A 16,901-nucleotide genomic window follows, 5' to 3' on the forward strand; every position below is an offset into this window, starting at 1 on the left:
TATCTTATCTCTATATAAACTATTTTCCTGATCTCATTTCACTATTTGTGTCATACTTCTTTAACTCCCACACTCTTTCTATTTTTCTTTTTTTCTTTCTTTCTTTCTTTCTTTCTTTCTTTCTTTCTTTCTTTCTTTCTTACTACCGTTTGGAGACAGCAACTTGCTATGTAGACATCAAACTTAAAATCATCTTGCTCCTGGGTGCTGATATTAAAACCTTGTGCTTTACACCCATCTTTCACTCAGCTGCTTACCTCCCAGCTTTTCAGCATCACTATTTCCAAATTCTTTGATCTGCTTTTTAAAAGTTCATAGCTAAGTCCAACGTTACATGCCTATATCATTGCCTCGACAAGTGTTGAGGGTTTAAAGAAATTGTCAATAATATTAGATTCATACCCATATGTACCTGATGAAAGCTTAGTGGTTATAGTATAAACAATGTCTGAACAGAGACAGCAGAGTTAACTATGTAATAATATGACCACTAAACTCAAAACTGCCTGCTTTCAGGCAGGAACATGTTCATTACAGTTAAGCAGATTATTTCATCTGCTTGTGTGCCTCAGTTAACCAATATACAAACGGGCTAGTTGCAAGGCTTAAATGAGAAAATATATGTAAACCTCTTATACATGTGCATCATGTTTTATGCAGCAGTTTTCAGCGACTAATGTCTACTATTATCATCATTCTTTATTGTTTTCTTAAGAGGAATAATGATTTGTTAACTTGAGCAAGTCTTCTTGCTTTGATTGTAGGAAGCTGTACATGAAAAACATTGAACGAGTCCTGATTCCTGAGCTAAAATAGGAGATACATGAATTTAAAACAATTAAAAAAAAAAAAGATGTGAACACGAGACATCTAGTAAAAGGAATTTCACTGTTGTCGTTAAGGAAGAAATATGTTTTCACAAAAATGAAATGACATGGCAACCATAGTCTGGAAATTAATTGACATGGCTTCTTAGTATTTAGTAGTTTTCCGTTTTTACACTACATGTACCCCACAGGCTGTCATTACTGAATAATTCATCTTGGAATGCTTACCCTCACTGTGGCATTACCAATTGTACAGCCTCGTGTTCTGTAGAAGGCCAAACACACTACTCACATTCTTTCTCTAAGGCCTGGAGATCTACCACAATAATTTAGGTTGCCTACTGGGCAGCTTCAATTCATTCTCTTTTTCTCATTTGTTCACTACTTTGATCAGAAGTGTAATCCCGTTCTGATTTCCGCCCCCCAAAACATTTTCTACTTATCATCCTGAATAAGGAGCATGTTTAGAAACCCGGGGCAGATGAAATGCCTGACAACCTATACATTTTCAGTCTTTCTCCATGTTCCTAAAGAAATTGATGTTAGGAGATACATATTAATGAACTCATAAGTATATACTTTTATATGAAATTTAAAATACCAACATGTGTGTGAGGTAGTGGAGGCTTTCTGACTGCCATGGATACAGTTATGCTACATTAATAGTCAATGACATTATTGGCCACTGAAGCAGATATTTATGATTAAAAGAACACACTACTGAACGCTAAAAAATATTCCTAAACATAGGATTTTAAATGATACAAAAGGCCATGAAGGTAGTTTGTAAGTCCAAAGGTTTTCCTAAGTATTCTCAAATTAGACTATGCAGCTGACCATCTATGAATCAGGGTAAAGTTAATCCTGATATTAAGTGACAGCTAGACATGTGATGTAACTTGCAAGAGTCTTTGGGACAGTGCAGATGGCAAATTTGGAAGGAGAACTCAGCAGAGAGATAAAGTAGAAGTAGGTGCTGAGTAGCAGGACACAAACTCAACATTCCACCTCTTGTCCATCTTATTTGAAATCCTCCTCATACTATTCCAAGTCTGCATTGAAATGTGTGCCATTGGCTGCTTAACTAATGGTACACTTTAAATTCTTGGTTGGTTGTGATGCTGGGTGTATAAAATGGAGATTATGAGAGCTCCACAGCTCTATTTTCAATATTTAAAGAAATCATAAAATGTTTGATCAAAGGCAGTAGCAGAGAGATTGAATGGTTGAATATTCTTTAGGCTGATGGTTGATGATTTTCTTCTGAGATTCAGCAGTATACTACATAGAAAAAAATAACACAGTTTTAAAAAAACAATAATGACAAATAATCTTTTTAAAATAATAAAAATGTGAGAGTATGTTTTAATGTTTCAAAATGATCAAGGAAGTTTAATTTATTATATGACTATATGTTATATTATTGTACATTATTTTATTACCATAATATCTTATTGATCCCAATATATAAAGTTTTCATAGTTGCCTCATAGCTACCTAATGAGCTAATTAAGCATTTATTTCATTAGACATTAAACTTTCAAGGATCCTCTGATAAAATAGTCTCAACACAAATACTGTGTATCTTTATTTCTTGAAGGATTTCACTGCTATATAACTGAAGTGGCAAGACACTCTTTAATGATACTAACCAAATAGTCAGGAGACTAAGGAGCCATTAGACACTGGAACTTAATTTTTGTTTTGCAGTAAGACCCAGCAAACTACAACCTTCAGTCTCAAACTTTGAACTATTTAAGAGCGGCTGAAGATACTTCATGTCAGTTGTTCTACCCTAAATTCTGTCTGTGTTTGTGCTTCCTTTATTTGCAAGCATACATGGCTCTTATTTGGAGAAAATAAAATAAAACATGAAGGTACTGAGGATTCACATAAGTTTCAGACTATTATTGAAGTTTGGATATTTATTACCCAAATTAAGAAATATTTCTAAATAGTTAAATTCCAAAGAATAGTAAGAACACTGCAAGCCTAACAGAATTTTACAGTTCATTTTCCAGAGGGGAAATCTACTGTCTTCTGTAAGCCACAGTGAGGGTCAGTGATCATATTTCTTAAATCCCGAGTGGATTAATAACATATCATCACAGCGTAAAATTAGGAAAATTTTTTTTGCAGTGCTGGAGATTGAACCTAATGCTTTGTATATGCTAAGCACATGCTCTATTGCACTCCAGGACGTTCAGTTTTTATTTCTGTTGCTGGAGAAATAGAAGTGCTGTGTATTTCCTTCCCTTAATCTATGAGAGTATCTCTGGGAATTGGAGGGGGAAATTGGTTGGTACCAATAACAGTTGACATTGACATATTATTATCCTATTCATAATGATGCTATGCAGACATTATTACATAAAGCCTTTATGCCGAAATATCAGTTATCACTCTCTTTCCTGTGAATTCATACTGCACCAAAGCCTGTCATGTTATCACCTGAAAAAGTCATCACTGTCATCCATAATAACTCTACACGGCAGGAGAAAAAGCCAAATGACAACAGACGAAGGGTTAACAGGCCTCCCTCTGTGGTGAGGATAGAAAAATCCTGTCAGTGTTGGCTTAAACACCCCAAATCCTACCTTGATATTGCAACCACAAGCCTTATTCATCTTCCGACATTCAGGACATAAGTTGGGCTTGCTGCTGTAGATGACAGGTGCTATTAGGAGAGAAATTATGTGCACATAGGAAATATTTTTTTATTTCTCCAAAGGACCAGAAGAACGAGTTTAGTGAATGAAAAGCATATTTAAATATCCTATGATCCTACCTCCTCAAAATATAGAAAAAAATCCCCTACCTATAAGGTAGGGTAGGGAGTTGTAGATGATTTCCCGATGGAAAGGTGCCAAAAATTATACTGCTTTAAAAGGTCTTGTGTGTGTGTGTGTGTGTGTGTGTGTGTGTGTGTGTGTGTGTGGTGTGGTGTGTGTGTGTGTGTGTGTGTGTGTGTGTGTGTGTGTGTGTGAGTGAGGCATAGATGCTGCATAAGAAGTGAAGAAATGATTTTCTGTGGGGCATGTTAATTGTTCTTTCTCATTGTCTGTACATGCATAATCAATTCCAGGTGACAGTTCATGTATACTGCATTAGTGTTTTGGTTGTCAGAGTATATGACTTGCATGCATGTATGTATGTATGTATGTATGTATGTATGTATACCATATATGTGTATATATAGAGAGAATTCTTAATGAAAAAATTAAGTCCATCTTGGTCCCACATCTTTTTTCCCCCACTCTTTTATGTGAGGTCACGATTGTCTGCAACAAACTGGGAGTGCAGATATTACTCACTGCGCAACATTTTCTTCCCCCTCCCTGCAACGTTTTAGTTCAATTCCATTTCTCCTCTACTGTATGTTTTCCTTGTTTAGCCTATCTAGAAGGTATATGGTAAGGGGCATATAATATTAGGGGAATCAGCTAAGGATTCCTTGGATGGAACTTATATGGGTAAATATTAATGAAGAATCTGCCAGGTACTGGCAGTGATTCTGAACTAAATTAAATATCCTCTAACTGCCGAGTGTCTCCTGCTGTTTTTTGGAGGGTCGCTGTCACTTAAAATAAGGGGTCTCAAACACAGTGTGAGGTGTTTGTCACCTTACTTGCCTGCTACCATCTAACAGGAAGCAAGACGCAAAGGGCTTGGCGCAGAAAAGAAACAAGACACACAGACATGTTTTGCAATGACGAACTTTATGTCGCACCAGGAACCAGGAACCAGCAACCTGTTCATGTTTAGCAATTCCGTGGTATGCTGTTAACACTGCTTGTCAGGTTAAGCTGAGCAAAGAAACCTGGATAAGAGGCAGGGTTGGAGAATTTTCCACAAACCTTTTCAAAATATAAAACTGTCACCAAATGACTTTAGGTAAGCTAATAAAAAGGCTCGTTGGATACCCATATACTATCCTCTTAAACTTACGTGACCATCAGTAACGCTGTTCAAATTCAGCCCGCAGCTGTTAGACCAAGACACAGGTCCGCAGTGTGTTATCTCCCAGAGTTACGTGGGTTCATTGAGACCCGCCGAAAATGAGGGTAGGTTTCAATGAGAACATAATACAGATCATTTGCTGTCCCTCTCCTCAGTCCCCCTCCCATTACTTCAAGCCCCGAGCCCCCTCCCACTTGATCCGAGTCCGATTCCTTAATAAGGTGAACAGTTTATATCTCCCCCATTGGATTGCACCTTCCTCAGCCCAACCCCTGGACCAGAGACCCTGCGCTTAGTTTTACTCCTCCCCCTTCCCACCCCTCCATGCCCTCCTCCTCCTCCTCCTCCCATTACTTCTAGAGACCCCACCCCAGCCTTACTCTCACAGCTTTCCCTGAGTGCGAGGGTCTCTAGATCCTTGCCTCCCTCTAGCGCCTACATTTAGAGTCTGATCCTTCAACCTCCTAGAGACTCTGGGCCTCCTTTAGTGAGACCTATGTTCTTGTCTCCTTCCAGAGACCCCCGCCTTCCCACAATCTGAGCGCTCCGAGTCGCTCCCCACCATCCTCCCGAACCAGTGCGGTCCCGCAGGCTGCAACCACCCGGGACAGATCCAAGCTCCCCTACTCCATCCTCCGCTGGAATCATTAGGGTCTCATCTGGCAATGCCGCCTGGGGGCTCCAACTTACCGCTAGCGTCCGGGAGGAAGACCAGGCAGGTCGCCGCGGCGGCAGCTAGACGGGAAACGGACTCGGCTGCAATCGCCCAGCGGAGCCCGCGGCAGTCAGTGCGCTGCTCTGCGCTGCGCGCCGCAGACGGAAAGAAGGATGGAGGGAGCTCGGCGCGAAGGACAGCGCCGGCAAGTCGACCTCCTGTGGGCAACCTGCGCCCCCCGGAAAGGTTTGGCTGGTATTGTTTCACTACCCTACTCTAGCATAGTAACTGACACCTCCAGCATCTCCGCGCCAATCGCTTCTTCTTTCTTCTTTGAAGGCCCCTAACTAACTACACTATTCTAAGCGGACGAAGACCACCACCGGAGCACCACGACGATCACCACGACGATCTCCACGACGCCGACGACAAACGATGTGCAGAACGAAGGAAAGTTCATATGCAATAGAAAGGTAAGGGATAGACAGGCCAAAGGAGCAACCAAGATTAACAATCTTGCTGCTCCAAGGGCTCAATCATTAAGATCAGTGCAGCCAAGGAAGCTTCCTCGGTGAGCACCAGAGCGCCTACCCAGAGCTGGTGAGGCTGCACAGGGCTCTTAGGCAAAACCAGGGATGAGGGGAGGAGTCATGAGGAGCCAAGAAGAGCCAATCAGTACTCAGGGTTACACTGCTCCAGGCCTGTTTGGACCAGAATCTTAGTGCGTCTGGAATCTGCTGGCAGGGGACCCTGAGACCTTGTGGCGTAGGTGGGAAAGTGATTAACTTGATCTATAAGGCAGGCACAGGGACTCAGGGAAACTGAGGTCATCCATGACACCAGACAGGGGATGGAGAAAATTTCACGATTGATCCTCAAAGATTCAAAGTTTAAGCACATACTGCAGAGTGGGGGCGGGGGACAGAGACACAGAGACAGACAGAAACAGAGAGGGAGAGACAGAAAAACAGAGACGCAGCGACACAGAGATGGCGAGAGAGGCAGAGATGGAGAGAGACAGAGAAACAGACAAACACACACAGAGGCAGAGACAGAGAAACAGACAAACACACACAGAGGCAGAGACAGAGAGAAAGACAAACACACAGAGAGACAGAGACAGAGACTGAGACATACATACATACAGACAGACAGACAGAGAGAAAGACAGAGACTTTAATTCCAGGAACACATTTTCAAAGTCTTATAATCTCACAGACTCCTGAAACTCCCTCATAGGGTCTCCATTCTGGCTCTCCCTTTTCCCTCTTCCCTCCATCAGGAACAACTGACTCATTGACAGGATCAAACAGTAGGCCACCACCGTGTTCTATAGCTGGTTTCCTTACCCTTGGCCTTCCTCTTAAACTCAAAGGGAGAAGAGAAAACCCTTGGCTTTCAAGACCTAACGAGGCAGTTTTTAATTCCCTCTTGATGTCACTGCACACACGCTGCTAAGAGCTTAGAAAGAAACCTTGAAGGTAGCTAATTCATTTTTCCTCTGGGAGCTGAAAATATCTCCAACAGAGTTCAGGAGACACAGTTAGTTGCCCACCCTCAGCAAGGGCTATCAAGGCATAAACACAAAAAAGTAAGGTCAGGGAAGAAAAAAAAAAGCTCCCCTTTGACAACTGCCTCTACACTCAGCTGCAATCGGGTAAGCCGAATTCTTCACCATTAACACTCAAGTAGGCAGGTGGCTGCTGTGTCCAAGCTGCAGCACAGAGGTTGATCTGGCCACCTGGCCAAGATGCTTCAGCAACATCAAAGCCAAGGCTAAGAGAGCGAGGATACAGAGAGTTCTATTGAGACAGAATGAATACAGGTGGTGGTGGTGGTGGTGGTGGTGGTGGTGGTGTGTGTGTGTGTTGTGTGTGTGTTTGACATGTGTTACTGCAACAGGGACAGTTGCTTGGAGAAGTAAAAACTGTTTTCCATGGTAGCTGGGGCAGAATAAGAGACCTTCGGACCTAAGGGGCTGAGCAGTGATTATATAGAAGGGATGGCAAAGGGTCCGTGTAGTAACTTGAAGGATCAAACCCAGAAAGGTGCATCCACCTACAAGCATAGGACTGTTGACCCCAGTATCTATGGAAGCTGGAGATGGAGGAAAAGTTGGGAGAGATGAGAAGGGTTAGGTCTCTTCCTTATTCTGGATTCCCTGGTGCCAAATACTTCTCTTCATGCCTCTCTCTAGATTTGTAAGAGGAGCTCTAACTGTATTGTAGGAAAGACACCTGAGGCTTGCGTTTCTCTCCATCTGTAATCAATTCAAACACTTTGCAAGACTTTGAAATTTAATTTGGCAATGAACATACTGTCCACCACCTCTTTTTCCCTCTGCACGGAATAAGCCTTATCACAGTTTGTCTGAAGCATCTGTTGAATGCTCCTATAGGACGATTGCCACACAGGTGGAGGCACAGCGCTGCCAAGTCCGCAGACTGCTCCACACTTGCATCTGTAGGATCGTTTTGTTAGTGAAAAGTATTTGATAAATACCAAAGAGAAGAACGTATGTCTTCTCTCTAAATACTCAAGCACTTGTCTTTTCAAACTCCCCACATGTCTTTATTTTTTTTAATGCTTGTGAATACAGAGTGCTTTCATATTTTTTTTCCTAGCACGACTTTCTGTTGACTGTGTTGGAGGCTGAGACGTTTTTAATCACTTCAAAATTGTAAATATAAAACTCTATGGCATATTTACCATGGAATATCTCACTGAGGTCTGGGAGAAAGATGCCATCAACCAAAACCTTGTCTATTTTACCAGTTTCTGAAGAAAGGGGCTTGGAGAAATTGACCACAACAAATGCAATTATGAGGACAAAGATAACGAGGATTATAGTTATTTTTTTCCCCAATAATTTTCTCTTTTGGCTATTCTTTTCATCCTGGGGAAAAACCAAAGTTTGGACAAGAGATAAGAAGCAAAGCCCACCTTGTGTGGGGATAGACAGGGGAGTATTGTAAAGCTCTCTCAGGCTTAGCAGTTTGAGTAGCCTAACAACCCGCCTGTGAGCTTGCCTTTGAGAGGCGCTCTAGCCACGGCGGGGAGCCGGCGCTGCTGAGCCCCAGCTCGCTGCAGCTTGGTTCTGAGAGCTGGTTTCAACCAGGACCAAGCAATTCAGCTTTCCTGGCGTCTATGGCACATCTCTCCAGTCTCGAGTTCTGTAGGTAGCTGCTTAGCTGAGAGTGGGTGATCTGATGAGTTTTGCGGAATTGGGAAACACTGGCGAGGGAGAATAAATATATTGTGGGCAGACATTTAGGACACACGTTAAATTTGGAGGCAAATTCTATACAAGTTCTTTCAGGCATGCTCGGTTTTTACAAGTTTTTCAGGCTTCTAAGGCGGACAGAGGGATTAGCCTGGGTTTTCATTGTTTTCTCAACAGGTCTTCAAGTCTAGGGAAGTGGTCTTTGGGGGGGGGAGGGGGGAATCATTTAGATGAGTTCCTCTAGTTTGATGCAAATACTACTGATCCCAGGAACAGAAAGGGTCCCTAATACTCACTGCTGAGTTTATTCATAGGGGGATTTCTTTCCTCTGCTATGCATATCTTTCTAAGACTATTGATGTAAAAATTCGGGAAGAATATAAAGAAATTTGTTACTAAATTGAAAAAAAATGAAATTTTGAGAACTTTCTTATAAATTCCAGCCATTGACAGATTACTAGTCATTACTATTTCACTTTGTGACCAGAGAAACCTATATTGCAAACATATCCCAAATGATCATTAGACAGATTTTAAAAAGAATACCCCAATTCTAGCAGGTAGTTACTTCTATAAATCTAAAGAAGTCAAACCAAATTTTCTGGGGCGAATTTTCCCCTTGTTTATGAGAGAATAAGATGCAAGGCATTCTGACAATCCTACCTACATATATTTTATGCTTTAAAGCAAATTTTAATAGCTAGAGTGGTTTTTAAAAAATTCTTTAGTGGCATCAAGTAGTATTTTTGGCATTTTATATTTTTTGCTTAACCAGGAAAAAAAGGTCCGGCCTCAGATCCATAACACATTATTGAGTATGGAATGTCTAAAGATAATCTTTTATAATATTAACACAGCTAATGTCTCTATGTTTGCTCATTCGTAGTCACTGAGGGATAAAATATATCCTACAGAAACAGCGTATTATACGTGAAGCCTTTTAAAATTTGGTTAGGATTCTTTTTCTTTTTTTTAATGAACATCAGCTTCAGAACTCTATTGCTTTGTAGGAAGGCAGGGGGCAGTCTCTGATCATGCCTTTTGGATAGATCTTCAATTTAAGAGAAAAGCAACAATTAAGTATCTTCCTGTGACACACTCACTGAATGGAGGAGAAAATGTAAAAGTTCTTTGAGTGGTGTGGAAAGGCAATCACATATTTTTTCCCATTTCACAGACAAAAACAGAAAGTGTTCTGATTAAAACTCTGTGCTCCTTTTTTTTTTTTTGCAGGGAAACTTATTGAATGAATTTAACCTTATATAATATTCTAGCAATCAAATAAGTAGTGGGGCTGCTAATAGTACTGTATTTATTTATTTCACACTAGAGATTGGGGTTCACATAACCCAGGCAAGCTTCAATATTTTTTTTTCAACAAAGGAGGGTCGTGGACTTCTGATCCTCTTGCCTCAATATATATCTTTAAAAACAACAAATTATGCATGTAAATTTGAAGGTAAAAAGCTAGAAACTATTTTGATATCATTTCCTACATAAATATGCACTTTCTTGGAGCACACTCCTGTTACGATGAATGCATTTTATGTCATGGGCATGGATTTTGTCATAACCTTTTATAGTAAGAAAAGACAATGAGATGCAATTAGCATCTTTCATTTAAATTAATCTAAGATTTAAAAATTCAAGTGGTTAGTGATTTTTCTTTCAGCCCTCTCTGTTGACTAACAGTAGTGCTACCGGTATACCCTATACCCTATTTTTACTCTTTTTAGAATAGCTTGATCTCTAATCTCCATTCCTACATCAATTGAACATTTTATCATGTAACTAAAGGTTGGAGAATTATGTATAGAGTAATGAATTTCACTTTCTTGGTCTGTCAAGATCAAGAAGGTGCAAGCCAGTGACATGTTGAGATAAATTATATGAGGAACTAGGGCCTTATGTCCTCTGGGTGTCATGATTTTCTATGGCCCGGAAACCAGATATTTGGAGGATTTTCTTACCAACAGGGAACTTATTTGTGTTGCAAGGTCACTATTCATTTCATATTATAACTTATTCCTTAGTGTTTAGCAAAGTGCTTGACACATAGCCAACATTCAAGAGCATAATACTAAAATTAGTGGTGAAGTCCAGGTTCTGGCTCAATTGAAGTTTTTTTTTTCATTTATAATTGACTCCAGTTTGAATGAGCCTTTTCAGGATGAAGTGAGTTGTTCAGCATCAGCATGTCCCACCATAACATGGTTAATTGCTTAAGGAATGTGTTAAGTGGAGAGTGATATGGAAAGAAAAAACACATGGCCAATAACACAGTTTATGCTGTTTTAGATCCTAAATTTTGGAATATCCATAAATGATATTTCAGTCTAGCCATAAAGGATTGCAAAGAATACATTATCTGTCAAATGAAGATCAAGAAAATTATGCATTGTATATCCATCAAAGATTATGTATTAGCATTTGTAGAGGAAAAAGAAAAACACCTTCTATGCAGTTCCTGGAGCATCGTTGGTGAGTTTGATACATTCATTAGATGCCTAATTCCATGGAAAATGTGTTCTTGGAAGCTTGCTGTCATGGAAACAAAAACTATTATATTGAGACGCCATCATTACTTACAAGTATAGAATGTTCTATAAAATGATCATATCCAAATATAGTTCATAATTAAAAGACATAAATGTCTCTGATGGAGTTGAAGATCAGATAGTTTAGTTTTACAATTAAGCTTAATTGTTTAGGGATTAAGATGTTTTTAGGTCTAGATAGATTTTTTAAGTTGATAAAGGTGAAATATGATAAATATTGATTTACACTCAAAATTTTAGGCACACCAAGATAGGAAAGATGTTTTCTTCAAGGTTGCCAAATACAAATAGACAAAACACTATGAATGTAACATTTATAGAATTCCTGATTGCTTCATGGTTCATAGTTTAATATATATATATATATATATATATATATATATATATATATATATATATATGATAATATAAATGTACATATAAAAAAGAAAAATAAGAAATAATTTTAAATTGTTTAAAAATAAATAAAATCACCATGGAACATAGAAAAAGACATAAATAAAACATAACTGTGGAGAATTTGATACTTACATATAAATTGAATATTAGCTTTAAACCAATGGTTCTCAACCTGTGGGTTGTGACCCTTTGGGTCAAATAACCCTTTCAGAGGAATCACCTTAAGCCCATCAGAAAACACAATTATTTACATTATGATTCATTGTAGTAGAAAAATTATAGCTATAAAGTCACAATGAAAACCATTTTATATTTGAGGACACCTACCACAACATGAAGAACTGAATTAAAAGACCACAACATAAAGAAGGTTGCGAACCTTCAAAAAATGAAAACTAAGTTTAGTTTGGCTTACTCTATAATGCATGTCTATGAACTTAATATTATTCAGTATTTTTGTCTAAGACTCTTGAAATTTGCAGAAAGATATGTTCCAAAACTACAAATTTAGACAGAGAATACACAGAAGCACAGCTAGAGATGTGTTGGGAGCTTTTATTTCCCAGCTCATCATTTTGTGTGACTTTACAAATTGGCAGGGGTTTCAGGTTAACTACAAAGAAACCTTTGAACCAAGTTCTAATGATACTATTGTTTTTTGTCAGAAGTGCTGTAATTTACCAAAATGTGATACATTGGACTGAATAAAAGGTTACAGAATATGTTCAGGTCAAGTTTTAAAAGTATGGTTGAGGTTTGAAAATATGCTACTCATCATGTTGTCTTTGTATAAGTGAATGAATTTTTCCTTTGTTTACTTAGCTCAATTCTTTCATTTAAGAAATCTCAATAGTTATTATTCTGTGGGGCTGAGGAGATAGCTCAGTATGTAATAAGAACATTACACCAAAAGTATGAGGACTCTAGTTTGGATATTAGCACTTACATAAAAAGATGGATATGTTGGCATGTATGCCTGTGATCCCAGCTCTGTGACTGGCAGAGACAAGAGGAACTCTGGGACTTTCTGATCGTCAGCCTAAATCCAGATTGAGACTCTGTCTCAAAAGAATGTAGTGGAGAGTGACAGGAAGAACACAAGATGTCTTTCTCTGGACTCTACAAAAGCACTTGCACACAAGTGTTCCACACACCATACACAGATAGACCACATGGACATACATGATTTAAATTTATAGACTACTTACTATTCATTATTCATTCATTGTTACAAGATTTTTACAAGATAGACTTTAAATTAGGATTCAAAACTAACTTCTACAAGTCAGTAAATAATTTTATGACCACATAAAGATGAGTTACAGTAAGTAAAGTTACTTATTCAGAATCATATAACATTAAGCATAGCTTAGAGAGTTGTTTCTTGATTTCCCAGAGGCTGCAAGGAACACAGTGAACATTAAGTAGACACATTTTGTAACTCCAATTCACCTGGGATCCTAAAACATCAAAGGTAGTAAAGAGCTCTTTAAACTAGAATTTGTAATTTAAAGATGAAAAACAGCTTGAATATTATTAACAGTTGCCTTATAGATGGGATAACAAAGACAAAAGTGCATTGAGCTTATCACTATGCTTGCAATATGGGGGTTTCTCCTCCTAAAATATCCTCTGTTGAGAATTTTTGTAATTTTGAAAAAGTCACCTTTCTCCGTTAGGCAGTCATTAGATTAGAGTATAAATAAGGCAGCCTACATTTCATTGTAAAATGCTACCTATCAAAAATCTTGAGCATAAAATTTTAATCAATAATCACTCTCAATATCCAACTAAAACAGTTATGTTAGGTTTTCTTTGTTGTTATCTAATCTTTCTCTGATAAATAACATGAGTGACTGAATTGAGCTAATCCATATCTCATGTCAGACCACCTCTATAGAAGTGAGGATTTCTCAAAGGTCTTCACATCTACTGCCTCTTAAAAATCAGTGTATTGGAAGATTATAGATATAGCAAACATGATCAAACTGCTATTAAAAACATACTACCACTACTCCCTTAAACATCAAAACAGTCTCATCATTTGGTCCTCCACCATCAGAATTCTAACGAGTAGGAATTACTTAGCTGATTTACAAGCACCAAACACTTATTCTATTGACAGAAACTTTATTCATTTTATCAGTTTTGATTTTTGTTTCTTCTCATCATGATATATCTTCATAAAATTTAGATCTGGATTATTTTGGCTGAAGAATAATGCAAGAATATTGGAAATAGACTAACTGAAAGGATATTTTTCCATGTAGCCTATGATGCTATTAACCAGGCTCAGTTCACAGATGTTTCAATGAGGTTGCCAAACCAAACAGATTTTACCATGCCATCAAACTGATCTTTTTCCTCACCAACAAATGTGAAGTGCTCTATCTTCTCAGGATTTAAAGGCAAAGCAAGTTAAGTCACTGTGATGCTCTTAAAGCAAATTATAGAAAAGTGTGCTGTCTTAGAATTTTTTTTACTACCAAAAACATATTAATACACATAGACCAACACATATAGAAAACCTTCATCTCTATAAGCAGAGCTTAATGAAGCAAAAGCCTACACAGCAATGATTATTTGCCTGCCTAATATCATCTAATAATAACCCAATCTTGCATTAAAATGGCTAAAGACAAGCTTTATTTCCTTTACCCTTTACTTTTTCTAAAAATATCCATAACTAATGTTTTTGGTTTGTTTTATTCTGGAGACCAGTCTTAGCTTCCAGAGTTTAAGTTCTGAGAGAGGAAGGGACATTGGCATTAAGTGAAGACTCTGGCCACCTGTTGACTTTCAAGCAAGTGGACCTGAATAACTTAGTCTTTCTTTATTTATACAATCCTGCTTGCCTGATCAGTGGCACCATTTTATATTATTTTATTTAAAGAAATCTTTACATCAAAGTTAAATAAGCCCCATCATTACAAAAAGACCCCAATAGTTTTCCTTCTTCTTCTCCTATCACTGAGTCAATCAATCCTCAAATTTTGTACTATGAAACACAATTTCAGCAAGCCAAAAATGTCTAGCCAGGCATGTCCTGTGGACATGAGCACAGATCTTTGCTGGCAGCAAATGCAGTTACATAGTTATGCAATGTGAGAGACAGGTTAACCATTTGTGTATATAAGTGCATTCACCAAATAGCATCCTACTGTCACAGTGCTTTTTAAATTGTGGACAAAACATGCCCACTTTACCAAGAAATCTTTTCTGATATGCACCTATTAATTTCTGATATTATCTTTCTAAGAACCATTATTTAAAGTTTCTATTGATCAAGCGTAACTTCTCCACTTTTTAAATCTGTAGATCAGACACAGCTTCCCCAATTTTCAGTCTGTTGATCAGACACGGCTTCCTCTGAATAGTTGTGCAAGCAGGATCCGTTGCTGTCCACAACCGCCACAGGCTTACTCAATGTAACTGTAGCTGTTTCTCTAGGGACATGATTATGTGTCCAAAGGTATCCAGGATTAATGGTCACATCTGGAGGATCGATTGAGGCAGAGAGAGGAGAGGAGGGTTTTACTCTTCAAAATAGGATTGAGAAAAACATAGAATCATCCCCAGGGCTTTCAGTATGTGTGGTTCTGGCCCTGTTTATGACAGACAAAGTGAAACTATATTCCTATAAGTATAAACAGCATAGCATAACAAAAGCACAGAGAGCTGATAGCACATGCGATCTAGGTCATAAGCACAGAGGCCACCAAAATTCAGCAGAGGTCCTTTCCAAGTAGCAAAGGGTTTCCATGGGCTTTGCCAATTAGTAAAACACTCATATGCTGTTCCCTGCAGATCCCTGCATGACCATTGTCAGTTTTACTTTTAGTTTCTGAAGTCCACAATTTATCCAAATGTCGTCAGTTTTCTTTATTTTTTCTCTTCTCTCCCATCCTTCCTTTGTTTCTTTCTGCTCCCCTACTTCCTCCCAAATAGCCCCGTGTGTGTGTGTGTGTGTGTGTGTGTGTGTGTGTGTGTGTGTGTGTGTGTATTCCACTACCTCTCTATTTTCTCCCTCCCACTCCTTTAGATGTCTTCTTCCCTTTCATAGACATATTTCTACTATATGACATTTATATATGTATATATATATATATATATATATATATATATATATAAAATTTGTCTTTATGAGCCAAGTTTATTTTCCTAACATAAAAATCTCTGATTTTATTTATTTTCCTGTGAATGTAATAATTTCATTATTTATGGCTAAATAAAAGTTCCGTTGTATACATGTGCCAAAATTTCAGTTTCCTTTTATCTGCTGATGGGCATTTTGCTTCCACATCTTAGCTGTTATGAGGACTGCAGCAATAAGAAATATGGGAGTATTTATGCTGAATGCTCACCTGGAATCTTTCAATAATAACTGGGAAGTTTTACTTTTAGTTTTCTGGAACCTTCCTGCTAATTCCCATAGTGGCTGTACCAATTTACATTCATCAGCAGTGTATAAAGTTTTCTCTTTCCCAACATCCCTGATAGCATTTGTTGTTGTTTTTTTCTTTTTTAAAAGTGTGTGTGTCTGGGGGTGGTGCATGTGAATTTCTGATGGGATATATTACATCCCCTAGAACTCAAGCTACAAGCAGCTATAAACTACCCAAATTCTAAAAAGAGTAGTCAGTGTTTTGAACTATGAAGTCATCCCTCAGACCCTTGTTTATTTTCTTGATGATAACTGAATCAGTTTGTATTTACTTTTAAGACATATATTCTGATACGTGTATCTTAAGATGTTTCATGCCTTTGATGATGCTTATTCTCAACCATTTTACTTTATTTTTTAAACTATTATGAATAGTTTCTTTTGAGTTCAGAAATTCCAATAACATTCATCAAGAAGTAGAAAGAAAATATAAAACAATCCTAAAGCTCATATGAAAGTACAAATGTATTATTCAGGGTTAAAGCAATCCTAAGCAGAAGCAATGCCGCAGGCATCACAATCCATGATCTCAAACTCTATTAAGGAGGTTAAATGATTCTGACTATCATGAATAAAGCTGCTATGAACAGAGTTGTGATAGCCAGAATCTGGAAAAAAACTACATGTCCCTCAGTCGAAGAATGGATAAAGAAACTGTGGTAATTTACAGTATGGAATACTACTCAGCTATTAAAAATAAGGAAATCTTGAAATGTGCAGGCAAATGGATGGAGCTAGAAATGATCATCCTGAGTGAGTTAACCCAGACCCAGAAAGACATGGTGGTATATACTCACTTATAATCGAAGACTAGCCAAACAGGGATGTCCTCTGA

At 38.1% G+C, this 16,901-nt stretch overlaps 1 protein-coding gene across 2 annotated transcripts in view; it reads right to left on the bottom strand.

Moving 5' to 3' along the window:
• HTR2C (5-hydroxytryptamine receptor 2C) overlaps positions 1-6,048 on the bottom strand; it is a 225,252-nt gene extending 219,204 nt beyond the window's left edge. Inside the window, exon 1 of one of the 2 annotated variants that reach the window (XM_084789846.1) lies at positions 5,478-6,046. The gene's annotated coding sequence lies outside the window, so the exon portion shown is untranslated. Of the gene's footprint in view, positions 1-5,477 lie in introns of both variants that reach the window. The other variant, XM_084789847.1, reaches the window with a different exon arrangement.
• Between the last annotated feature and the right edge of the window lie 10,853 nt (positions 6,049-16,901).

Source organism: Acomys minous, assembly GCF_964271855.1.
Source record: "Acomys minous genome assembly, chromosome: 7".
In the NCBI taxonomy this organism is placed as follows: domain Eukaryota; kingdom Metazoa; phylum Chordata; class Mammalia; order Rodentia; family Muridae; genus Acomys; species Acomys minous.